This window comes from Chenopodium quinoa, unplaced genomic scaffold (assembly GCF_001683475.1).
Source record: "Chenopodium quinoa cultivar QQ74 unplaced genomic scaffold, ASM168347v1, whole genome shotgun sequence".
Taxonomy (NCBI): Eukaryota; Viridiplantae; Streptophyta; class Magnoliopsida; order Caryophyllales; family Amaranthaceae; genus Chenopodium; species Chenopodium quinoa.
In genome coordinates this window covers 295001-305623 of record NW_018743389.1, presented here as the reverse complement: position 1 = coordinate 305623, position 10623 = coordinate 295001, and the positions used below count along the sequence as shown (strand labels likewise).

The following is a 10623-nucleotide window of genomic DNA, read 5'->3' as shown; positions in this document are numbered from 1 at the left end:
AGAGTAATTTTTTGTAAAAAATAACAAAACGTGTATAACGCTAACTTTTAATTTATTTTAATACTCCCTCCGTTTCGTATTAATCGCAACACTTTCCTTTTACATCTGTTTCATATTAATTACAACAGTTTTATATTTGAAAAGGACCCACCATTATTTTATAATTTCTCTTTCCCACTAACCCCGCTTTCACAAATATTTTACTATTTCTCTTTCCTACCAACCCCACATATACAAAGGTATTCAGTTTCTCTGTAATACTGACCTATGCCTCCACTTTGTTTTACTTGCAACATTAAGATTTTGACATTATACATGCTCTCTCAATCTTATGACGATATATTGTGCTTTACAAGGAAAGAAAAAACATAGTTATGTGAGATTTTGTTACATTTGTCTAAATTTGTACTCCCTCTATTTTGTATTAATCGCAACACTTTTTCTTACGTTCATTTCATAATAATTGCAATACTTCTTTTTTTGGTAATGACCAATACTATTTTATTAATTCTCTCTCCAACCAGCCCCCACTTATACTACTTTTTTCATTATTTCTTTCTCTTGCTAACAATTAAATATATCTCTACTATAAATTTTATCATTATAAAATGGAGGGAGTACTTTTTTTCTAATCTACTTGTTGTAATTTTGAGAGTGATTGGAATATGCGTAATGGAAATCAACTTAATTAATAATGTAACAAAGAGTCAAAGTGATTAAAAACAAAAAGGGAGGATGTGGAAGTAATTATACCATTTAATTCCAAATCATTGATTCTCTTTATTTTGTACTTTAGTATTGAATTCCTGACGAATCTAACAACGCCTCACATGAGTATATTTTTTTGTAATGTATAAAACACAGAAGGCAGTCAAAGGAATGTGTGTACATAGTACGGAATATGAAATCTCAAGAGTTTATTTAAAAAAATATTCCTAAACGTTGTAATTAAAAAAGAACGGAGGATATATATATATATATATACAATCAAAAACAGAAAAAAAAGGCAACGCGTTGAGTTTACAGTCTATTCTACACATATATCTATAAAAAGACACTTTCTTCGTTCTTTTTACATACTTTACCTATTTTGATTTTTGCACTATTATATTCACACACTTACCATTGATCAACAGCTGGTCTTACTAGCAATTACCCCTAAAAAGTACCCTTCTTCCTATTATTTATAGGGCGGTGAGGCGAGAAATGACTTGATGAAGCGTTCCGTTCGCCACGCACTAGCCCCATTCACTTGCTTCTCGTAAAAGTTGTAAGTACACAGTGCCCCACAACTATGAATAGTATAGTGAGGTTAAAACACAAGAGTGCCCTCAAGTAGGCCACTTTTTCCAGAACGCAGTTTGGGATAACCGTAACCGTATATATATATATATATATATATATATATATATATATATATATATATATATATATATATATATATATATATATCTTTGATGCAGTTATTTCAAAATGTCCGCTTTAACCGCTGTTTCACCTCCCAAACCAAAGAGGAAAGTTGGCTTGACGAGCGCAGATGAGGAAGCGAGAGCAAGAAAACACAAAAATTCTTTCTTGTCTTTCTACTTAAGGGGCAAAGAGAAGCGCTTTTGCTACTGAGAAAGCGAACGGTCAGCGCGAAGGTTCAAGACTTAGCCAAGCATCGGTAGCAAAGCTGACAAGGCAAGGCCTTAGCAAAGCGCCATTCTCATAGTCATAGCGGGGCGCTTCGAGTTAGCGAAGCCCTGTAGGCCGAAGCCCTATGTGAGAAAATACTGAGCCAAGGACGCTCCGCCTTATCTATAGAAGCAGTCAACCGAGTTCTGAACAAATTAGCTCCTTGGTAATGGCTTAATCTATAGATAGAAAGCCTTATGATGGGAAACTATCACGTTAGGTTTGGAGAGAGATGAGACCAGTTATATAATAAAGAGAGCAGATGCAAGCTTTTTCTTTCAATAGCCGGCCAAATGACTACAGGATCATCGGTCTACTCTACCTCAATTCACCATTTCGAACCTTATACAGAAGGTTTTTCCGTACCAGCTCCTTCTACCTATACCGCAGTTGAAGCACCTAAAGGAGAATTTGGTGTCTTTCAGGTCAGTAATGGAAGCAATCGTCCTTACCGTCATAAAATAAGAGCACCTGGCTCTGCCCATTCACAAGGACTCGATTCTATGTCCAAACATCACATGCCAGCCGATGTGGTCACCATCATAGGTACTCAAGATATTGTGTCTGGAGAGGTGGATAGATAGGACTACTAGTTGCTCGATCAGGACCCTAGCTTTATTGCGAGCCAAAACCTTGCTGGATTCCCCTTCCCTCAGTACTAGAGATGAATCAATTCCATACGCCTTACTCTAACAAGTAAGCAAGTAGAAACTACCTTAAATTTAGATCGAAGAATTTGCTTTCTGTTGTTGGTCTTTGAATTTCATGAACGCAGAGCCAAAACGAGAACGGGTTCAGTCGAACACAGTGTATATAGTATATAGAAGTGGAAGAGTATATTTTGTGAAATAAAAAGGAGCCTCACCACAGCCTTGAACAAGCACCGGGTGACGCGAAAGCCGTTTTAGTTAGTCACTAAAGCCGTTTTCTTGCTGGTACCGGAAACTCCTTTCCTTTAGAATCTCAGGCCCGAGAAGGAAGAAAGAGGCTTGAATTGAGGCAAGGCGCTAGACAGCCGAGTGAGTTTCAGTGCTAGTAAGAAGAGCAGTTGCAAGCTAGCAAAGAAGTGAGATAGAAAGCTCGCATTTTCGAGTATATATACAATGGCAATCCAAGACAAAAGAAAGAAAAAGAGCATTTGATCCTAAGGTAGTTACTACTTGCTTACTTAAAAAAAAAGTAAGGGCTTTTGTCAGCCTTAGACTGCGTCTTCAGATACATCTATTGGCCATTCCTCATCAGATTCTCTAAACGTGATATTCAATTACATTGCCTTAATAGAAGAAAGATCTGGTAATAATAGGACTTGGATCTCAAGTAAGTAGGCGTTCTCGAGGTCTTTTCTCTAGAACCTTCCTGCTTCTCTTATCCCGAACACCTTCCCCTTCTAACCTAGGAGAACTACTGAAAGCATTCGTACTTGGTTCCTTTACTCCGGCTGAACTAATGCAAACTTACCGATGTTCTTTCAAGGGGGGGGGGAAGAAGAATATGGATTACTTGAACCTTTTGATGCATAAGATGGAGAGCTGTGAGCAGGGCCCCATTGAGACCTTTTACAAGGTCGAATGGAGGGGGCCAAGATAAGATCTGTAGTTCTATTCTGGAATCCAAACAAAGAAAGTAACTAAATAGGCATCGAGCCGTTCAGATGAGACCCGAAGAACAGGAAGAATAAATAGCAAAGGGAATCCCCGACTTCCTAGAATCACAAGGTAGCATAGCCCGTTAAGTGAAGTAGTGCGCGAAAAGGAATGAATTGATAAAGAAGTAGCCGGCTCGGGGGTAGGAAAAGGTGGGTCAGTCTAGAGCCAGACGACTCGTGAAGAGAGAAAGCATCTGCTCCTTCTATTGACTTAGATGAGGAGTTTACTATTCTACTGAGAAGGTTTTCACATATTTGACCTGATCAGGAGAAAAGATACAGAAATATGATTTGGATGAATCTTATTTCAATCCCTATAGAGAAAGTGCGGGTGAGGATAATTCTTTGACAGAAAAGGATGTCTGTCAGAGTGTAATCTCTAGCCAAAGGCTAGACAAGTTCTTTAGTCTGGAGGTACCGGAGGACATTAGAAATGACAAACGAAGACTTAAAGTCTGAAATGCTAACGTCTCGCGTTTTAAACAGCACTACTATGGCTATTGTCATTCTTTATGCGGCGAGAATCTTTGTTGGAATGCCCATCAAGAAAGGTGGGAGAGATTTGAGAGAAAGCTCACTGGAAAGTATTGTTTACACCATTAATGAGATATTTTATCAACAGAGCTTATTCAACAACGGCGGAAAGCAGACAAAAAGAAGCTTCCGTCTTATTGAATCATATGATTTCCCGGGTTGACCGATCTAAATGCCAACACCCCCATCCAGGGCTAATCATAGCCTCTCATACCTTCAAAGAGCCATACTTCGCTTTTAGCGATTTTGATCAACTCAGTCTGGCTATCATGGATCTCTTACTCCGGGGTGCTTACCCTTACTTATCGAGTTCGAATTACACTAAGTTCAATGTTTTATTTACAATGTTTACCTCCGGCGGGACACCTACCACCTTTGCGGCTGGTCGTGCTATCGCCTTGACTTAACTTATGAAGATGGAAAGTGAATTCCAAAGAGTGAGATATATGCTCTTTTAAATGAATGAATAATCGATTTGATCGAAAAATACGAAGGATATTTGGTTATTGGAGTCACAATCCGAGTCTTTTTGGAGACTAAATTAAAGGAGGCGCAGTACCTCTCTGCCGAGGTTAGGGAAAAGATCCTTATCGAATTCTTAAAGGTTCGATATTAACGGATATCAAGCCAAGAAAGGCAAAAGTTCTCCGATATCGGAAGCGTAATTATCCAACCCATATCACATCACTGAAATCTGGTTCAACTAGGCTGAAACCCTTCCTGGTTGCCGATACCGAGACTACTAATAGATGTCAAGTCCACTCCCGATCCCGAGACCGGTGAGGAGGATGTGACCAAAGTTCATTTTCCTTATGCTGCAGGTGTCTTGCTGGTTCGTCCCGGTGTGGTGATCGATAAAGGTCGAATTTATACCTACTACAGCGAGGATTACACTTCTAAAGTCTTCAAAAGCTTTGAAGAAAGGATAAGTTACTTACGCACTTTGTCTATAGGTTAATTTCAATTATTAAGCAGAATCCTTCGATTCAAACTGTATACTTCCATAACTTCTCACGATTCGATGGAATTTTCTTGGTGAAGCACCTAGCGTTACATCATTCCAATTTTAGGCTAAAACCTCTGGTGAGGAAAAAATCTACGAGATAGCCGTCTATACAGGTAATAGACTCTTATTCCGCAGGAGAGACTCCTTGCATCTACTCCCTGGCAAGCTGCATGTCCTAGCTAAGAATCTATGCAAGGGAATTGGCGGGAAAGGCTCTATCGCCTATGACGAGGTAAGCCTTGAAAATTTTCTTATTAAGAAAAAAGAGTAAATCGAATATATGAAAAATGACATTTTTGGTGAGGTAGTGCAAAAAGCCCAAGAGTTATATTGGAAGAACTACAAGATCGACATAGAATGCAAGGTAACTCTTTCTTCAGTGGCTCTAACCATCTTTCGTATGAAGTACTATGACGTTAACTCCCAACAAGCACCGGGTGACGCGAAAGCCGTTTTAGTTAGTCACTAAAGCCGTTTTCTTGCTCCTTATGTAATGCATGATTTTCCGATGCCTGGAGGTGAGCCTGAGTGGCATGGAAATCTGGGTGATAAGGACTTAGATAGCCTCTTTGGCTTTATTGAGGCATATGTGGAATACCCCGAGACTATAAAGAGACCCTTCCTTCCCTTTCGGGAAAAAAGGGGGGTCTTTTATTGGTGTCTACTATAGTGAGGAGTTAAATTATGCAAGAGACATAGGCTACACTGTGATCCCGCTCTCAGGCTACCTCTTCCAGAAGAAGGAAAGCCCGTTCAAGGACTATGTTAGCACTCTTTATATATAATAGAAGATTAAAGGCTAAGAAGGAAGGAAATGACGCCCTTGCCTAAGAACCTTTTGAATTCGCTGTACGGAAGGTTTGGAATTAACCCTAAAAGCACGATAACCTTGATCTGCGATGACAATAAATAGAACATATTTTTGAAGAAGGATTCATTTATAGACGGTCATAAGCTTAAAGAAAACAATTGGGTGTTATGGTACCATAACAATATGGAGGAAGCGTCTTCGTTTAGCAACTCCTCCCTTCTCAAGCGCTCTTCCTCTCTTCTCACTTGCTGGATGAGCTGTTCTTGTTCCTTCTCGAGATTCAGGATCCGTTCTATGACTGGCTCTATTGGCATGCCCCGCTCTTCGCGCCAGCACACTTGGCGTTCGAACTCAGCAAACTCACCCTCGATTTGATCAAGTCTCTTCTGCAATAGTTCTATCCCTGAGGAGTGATAATAGTAGCGGTCTTCATGTTTCACGGCTGGAACAACGGCATTCACCGTAGCAGTTTCGTTCAACGAAGGAGCAGCAGTGGTATTGTCAGCATTTGGAGACCCTTTTCTTTGTCTTTTCCGGGGATATGTAGTAGCTTAACCTTAAGGAACGTAGTCGCTTAAGCGAAGCTTTTGGTATGTAATCGCTTATGTTAAGCTTAAGGAAAGAGAAGGCTAGATCTAACAGATAATAGTGGTATTCTTACCTAGGAACTAGAGCAGACGTAGACCTTTCATCTATTGTCTTATCGTCTTCTCTTCCTAGTTATATCTTCCTGTAGTTCCAGGAAGCAAAGGAGCTATGGAAGAGCGTAGGAGAGAGAGCAAGGAGGATTTATTATCATTTGTAGAAGGAAAGGCTATACCATTGACTTTGGGTGATGGGACACCTTTACCAAAGGGTGAGGTTTTAGGTCATATTTATAGTCGTATTTTATATAAAGGTGAGTCATACGTGGGGGAACTAGTGCCTAGAGTCGGGATTCGCTTCTACACGGAGGCGGGTAAAAAGATAGAAATTCTATCCGTTTCTTCTGATGACAGAACTAAACAACTGGAGGAGGCCCTTCGTAATCAAGTAGAGGTCGGTTCTTTGCCAACGATTATACCTAAAAAGATAAGAAATCGTAAGAAAACATATTACAGCAGTATAACTCCTGTTAAATGCAATTCTAAGGAGTTAAACCCGTTCTTGGTTGCCGACACTTAGACTCTTTTACTTGATGAAATTCACCAACCGTATGCTGCCGATGTTATGATGGTTCATCCTGGTGATAACATCAAAAACAATAGTCGAATCGATTCATACTTCAGCGAGGATTACACTTCAGAAGTCTTCAAAAGCTTTCAATCAAGGAGATCTAAGTTACTTAACGACTTTATACATAGGATTATTTCAATTATTAAACAAAACCCAGCAATACAAACCGTGTACTTCCACAACTTCTCACGATTCGATGGGATTTTTATCCTGAAGCACCTAGCGTTACATCATTCCAATTTTAGGCTAAAACCTCTTATGAGGAATAATAGAATTTATGAATTAGCAGTATACGCGGGTAATAAAAGAATCTTTAGCTTTCGTGACTCTCTGCATCTCCTTCCAGGAAAGCTAGATAGCCTTGCTAAGAGTCTATGCCCTGGTCTTGGTAGTAAGGGTTCTTTTGATCATAAAAAAGTGACAGTCGAAAATTTGGGTAAGATGAGAGCTAGCGTGTTAATGTATATGGAGCAAGACATACGTCTTCTTGGGGGTGTAATGCAAAATTCCCAAAGGTTGTATTGGACACACTACAAGGTGGACATTGTGAGCGTGCTCACTTGTTCAGCTATGGCTCTGAAAATCTTTCGCAAGCAGTTTTACGATGATCAATCATTCCCCATCCACATCCCTAATCGGAATGAAGATACCTTCATTCGTCGTGGATACTATGGAGGTCATACAAACGCTTACAAGAAATTGGGTAGAAACCTATTCTACTATGATGTGAACTCACTCTATTTGTTCATTATGAAAAAATGTCCCATGCCAGGAGGTAAGCCAGTCTGGGATGGTAATCTGGTTGATAAGGACATAAATAGCCTATTTGGATTTATAGAGGCTTTTGTGTCATGCCCTTCTTCAGTCAAAAAACCTTTTCTCCCCGTTTGGGGAAAAGATGGTACACTTCTCTTCCCCACGGGTGATTTTGTTGGTGTATACTATAGCGAGGATTTAAAGTATGCAAGAGACATAGGCTACACTGTGATTCCAGTCAGTGGGTACCTCTTCGAGAAGAAGGAAAGCCCTTTCATAGAATATGTGAATTCTCACTTCGATAGTCGATTACAGGCAAAGAAAGATGGAAATGAAGCTTTGTCATTTGTTTATAAGATCCTTATGAATTCGCTCTATGGAAGATTTGGTATCAACCCAAATAGCACTAAAACGGAGTTATGCGATAGCGAGCGCTATCACTTTTTGATGTAACAAGATTCCTTCATTGGTTTTCATCCGATTATAGAAAACCTATACATGGTATCCTATCATACTGTTACGGTTGATGATAACATTCATTGGGCTCAGCCTAAGAACTCCGCAGTTCAACTTTCCGCCGCAATCACTGCATGCGCTAGGATCTACATGCACCCATTTATATCAAGGGATGACTGCTACTACATAGACACAGACTCTATCGTTCTTGCCAATCCTCTTCCAGAGGGCTTAATATCTTCCAAAGTCTTAGGGCTGTTTAAATTAGAAGATAAAATCAAAGAAGGATACTTTTTGGCGCCAAAAGCATATGGCTATATTTCCGAAGAAGACACAAATGTAATTAAGTTCAAAGGACCAGCAAAACACCTGGTGGATATTTCTTGGTTCAGAGAACAGCTCGCTAACCCTTCTCGTAGGATGAAAGTCCAAATCAAAATTGAATTCGGGATTGATTGGGACAACCAGACTGTCGGTGTTAAAGAATATGATTACAGTTTGGGGATTAAACTGAACAGTAAGAGGATTACTCACCCTTATGGAGAGACTTGACCCATTGAAGTCAATGATATGTGTGGGGTAGCCAAATCACTTTTTAAAAAGCTAATGAAACTGCAGACAACGAATACTCTTCTTAATGAGAAGTTGTCTCAGAAGGAAAGAGAGAGTGAAAAGAGAATGAATGGTGTGATAGTAGAAGAGATAAAAAAGATTGAATATTTGGGTATTAATATAGAGACTACTCTTACTGAAGAAAGCACTCAATTAGATAAAGAAGAAAGCGATGTAACTAAGACAGATTCTAAGAAACCAGATACGTAGCTTAAGAGTACACTTCGTTAACCCACGCTAGTTTAATAAAACCATACTGTCTGGCCAGAAGGAGCTTAGCCTGTCCGGAGATAGTGTAGTTAGAAGCATAAGCTATTAGACTAAGCAGTAAAGCTAGTAAGACCAGCTGTTAAATAAGCCATATCTGTCTTAAACCCGTTGCTAAAGCTAGTAAGCATACTCCAGCTACTAAACAGCTTGCTTCTAAAGCCTTTGAGCCTTAGGCATAAGCTGTTAAAGACTGTGCTGCTAAGTAAGACTACTCCATCTAGCTAACAACTTCTTTCTTTCCAGTTGCTTCCTTCGGTAAGGGATGTCCGGGTGGATATCCCGCCTTACTACTAGGCGATGTCCCCAAGGATATCGTCTAGCATCCGTGAAAATCTCAGGTTGGAATAAGACTAGGAGAAGAAGTAATGCAAAGAGATAGAAAAACTACCTGATTAATTCAATCCTGCCCGGCCGACCGGAGATAGTGTAGTTAAAGACAGTGAAGCTAAAGACAGTAGACAGTACCTGATTGATTCAATACTCCTTGCAGCTGGCTGCTCTCCTTAATTTCACAAAGAAAAGAATTGAGTGGTTTTAGCTCCTTGCCCTTAGTGAAGCGAGTTAGTTGTCCTGTTAGCGGTAGTTCTTTTTGTTGTTTTCCTCTCATCGTTAGCCAGCCTGTTTTCGTTGTTGGATAAGAACTATGTGTTTGATGCCGTCGAGTCAGGGAAGGGTAGAAACAAGGACATCTATTACTTTCCTTAGTCATCTAGCCAGCATTTTATGTCTTCTTTATACAGTTATCTAATTATAGAAGGGAATTTCTATTTTGTAAAAAGGCCAGCCAATGAAAGCTGTCTGATATAGGTAGGCCTAACACAAGTTTAGAAAAAAAGGCTTTATTTTAGTCCTCTAGTGAAAGAGTAAAGTAAGGAATTCCATGCAGGCGATAGGGGCTTCGGGGGATAAGATTCATCGTATAAGCCTGAACCCTATTAGTTATGTGCTTCCCCTTCATACCCTAACCCTAATAAAGTGCTTACTAGCATATAGTAATGTACAGATTCACTCTTTATCTAATTTAGTTGCTAATAGTTAGTTAAGCATTAGGCGCAACTTCTATAATAGAAAGCATTCAGTGTTGATCTTATCTTTCTGTATTCAAGCTTTTTGTCAAGGAGCTCTGATTCCACTTCTATCGTTAGAGGGAAGCATAGTTGGGATCTCTTCCAGCGGCGAATAAAGGAATAGCTACTTACCCATAGAGAGAGAAGACAGCTACAGAACACCATTGAAAGTTAAGAAGTCCAGCTCTTTGTCAATACGAACCGACCCTAGCTTGCTTGGCATAAACTCCTTTACTTCGGACAGCCCTTCCTTCAGCAAGGGAAGCCAGCCTTTCCTTAACCTTGCTCGGGCTGAGGCTTCTTCACCCGGCCGGGCTTCAAAGTCAGAGTCGGAACTATTGAATTGAACCTCTTCCACTCGGGAAAGCTGCAGTCCTTCCTTACCTTTCATGGGATGAGATTGCCCCACTCTCTTTCTTGCTGTCTGGCTTTGTTGGTTGCTTTTTTTCTAGCTGGAAAAGCCCTCCCCTTCTTAAGTTTCATGTGTGTGTGCACGAGCCAATTCAAGCTATAGCCCGCTCTCGCTTCTGTACTCTTTTCCTATCTCTCTCGATATCCTTCTTTCATCCTTGCC

General features: G+C 40.0%; 1 pseudogene; it reads left to right on the top strand.

Moving 5' to 3' along the window:
- The first annotated feature begins 3815 nt into the window (after nt 1-3815).
- LOC110738305 lies at nt 3816-8652 on the top strand (annotated as a pseudogene).
- The last annotated feature ends 1971 nt before the right edge of the window (nt 8653-10623 follow it).